Consider the following 2,022-nt stretch of genomic DNA (forward strand, 5'->3'; position numbering starts at 1 on the left):
CCCCATCCCCCACCTCCATCCCCCACTCCACTTCACCCCACCCCTCTGGCCAGGATAAGGAAGAACTACTGTACTCCATGCCTTTTTTTTTTGGAGACCAGATCTACTTCTGTTGCCCCAGGCTAGAGTGCAGTCATGTCATTAGCTCACTGCAACCTCAAAATCCCAGGCTGAAGTGATCTGCCTCAGCCTCCATAGTAGCTGGGACTATGGTGGGTGCATGCCTCCACACCTGGCCAATTTTTCTAATTTTATTTATTTATTTATTTATTTATTTATTTTTTGCAGTTTTTGGCCAGGGCTGGGTTCGAACCCGCCACCTCCGATTTATGGGGCCAGCGCCCTACTCCTTTGAACCACAGGCACTGCCCCCAATTTTTCTAATTTGTGTAGAATGTGGTAGGTTAGGGGAATAGAATCTGCCCCCCCTCCCCCATGTTGCTTGGTCTGTTCTCAAACTTCTGGCCTGAAGGATCCTCCCACTGGGCCTAGACTCTTATAAAAGCAGCCCTGGGCAGTCATGACCCTTTTTTTTTTTTTTTTTTTTTTTGCAGTTTTGTTGGCCAGGGCTGGGTTTGAACCCACCGCCTCCAGTATATGGGGCCGATGCCCTACTCCTTGAGCCACAGGAGCCATCCATCATGACCATGTTTTAACAGAACTTTATTGTGAGGATTGAAATTTTGAATTTAACATAATTTTCTTGTGTTACAAAACTAGTCCTTTGAGGCTTGGTGCCCATTGCTCAGTGGTTAGGGTGCCATCCACATTCACTGGGGCTGGCAGGTTCCAACCCATCCTGGGCCTGCTAAAAAAAATAACAATGACAACTGCAACAGAAAAATAGCGGGGCATTGTGGGAGGCACGTGTAGTCCCAGCTACCTGGGAGGCTGAGGCAAGAGAATTCCTTAAGCCCAACAGTTTGAGGTTGCTATGAGCTGTGATGCCACAGTACTCTACCAAGGCTGACATAGTAAGACTGTTTCAAACAAACAAAAAAACAATGAAAAAAGGAAAAAAATCCTTAAAAATGTATACAGAGGCTGGGCACGGTGGCCTGTAATCCCACCATTCTGGGAGGCCTAGGCAGGAGGATGGCTTGAGCTCACAAATTCCAGACCAGCCTGAGCCAGATCTAGACCTCGACACTAAAGATAGCTGGGTGTTGTGGCAGACGCCTGTAGTCTCATACTCCAGAGACTGAGGCAATAGAATCACTTGAGCTCTAGAGTTTGAGATTGGGCAGCGTCTGTGACTCAGTGAGTAGGGCCCTGGCCCCATATACTGAGGGTGGCAGGTTCGAACCTGGCCCCCACCAAACTGCAACAAAAAAATAGCTGGGCATTGTAGTCCCAAGTAGCTGGGACTACAGGCACCCACCACAAGGCCCGTCTATTTTTTGTTGAAGTTGTCATTGTTGTTTAGCTGGCTCGAGCTGGTATCAAACCCATCATCTTTGGTGTATGTGGCAGGCTCCTTAACCACTGTGGTATGGGTGCCAAGCTGTAATACAACCTTTTTGGAAGGAAGGATGGAGAACTCCCAAAGAACTCAGGCTAGACCTCCCAATTCATCCTGCAACCCCATTACTGGCCATCTATCCAGAAGGTAAAAAAAAAGTCCTTTTCCTAGACTTGGCCCCTGTAGCTCAGTGGCTAGGATGCCAACCACATACACAGGAGCTGGCAGGTTCAAACCCAGCCCGGGCCTGCCAAACAACAATAACAACTACAACCAAAAAATAACTGGGCATTGTGGCAGGTGCCTGTAGTGGGCACCTGTGTTCTCAGCTATTTGAGAGGCTGAGGCAAGAGAATCACTTAAGCCCAAGAGTTGGAGATTGCTGTGAGCTGTGACCCCACCACACTCTACTGAGGGTGACATAGTGAGACTCTGTCTCAAAAAAAAAAAATCCTTTTATCATAAGGACACTTGCACTAGACTATTTATCACAGTTCAATTTATAATTGCCAAAATGCCCACCAACCCAGGAATGGATTGGCAAGCTGTGGTATATGTAT

The sequence above is a fragment of the Otolemur garnettii genome, unplaced genomic scaffold, assembly GCF_000181295.1.
Source record: "Otolemur garnettii isolate 467f Iridium unplaced genomic scaffold, OtoGar3 scaffold00301, whole genome shotgun sequence".
Classification (NCBI taxonomy): domain Eukaryota; kingdom Metazoa; phylum Chordata; class Mammalia; order Primates; family Galagidae; genus Otolemur; species Otolemur garnettii.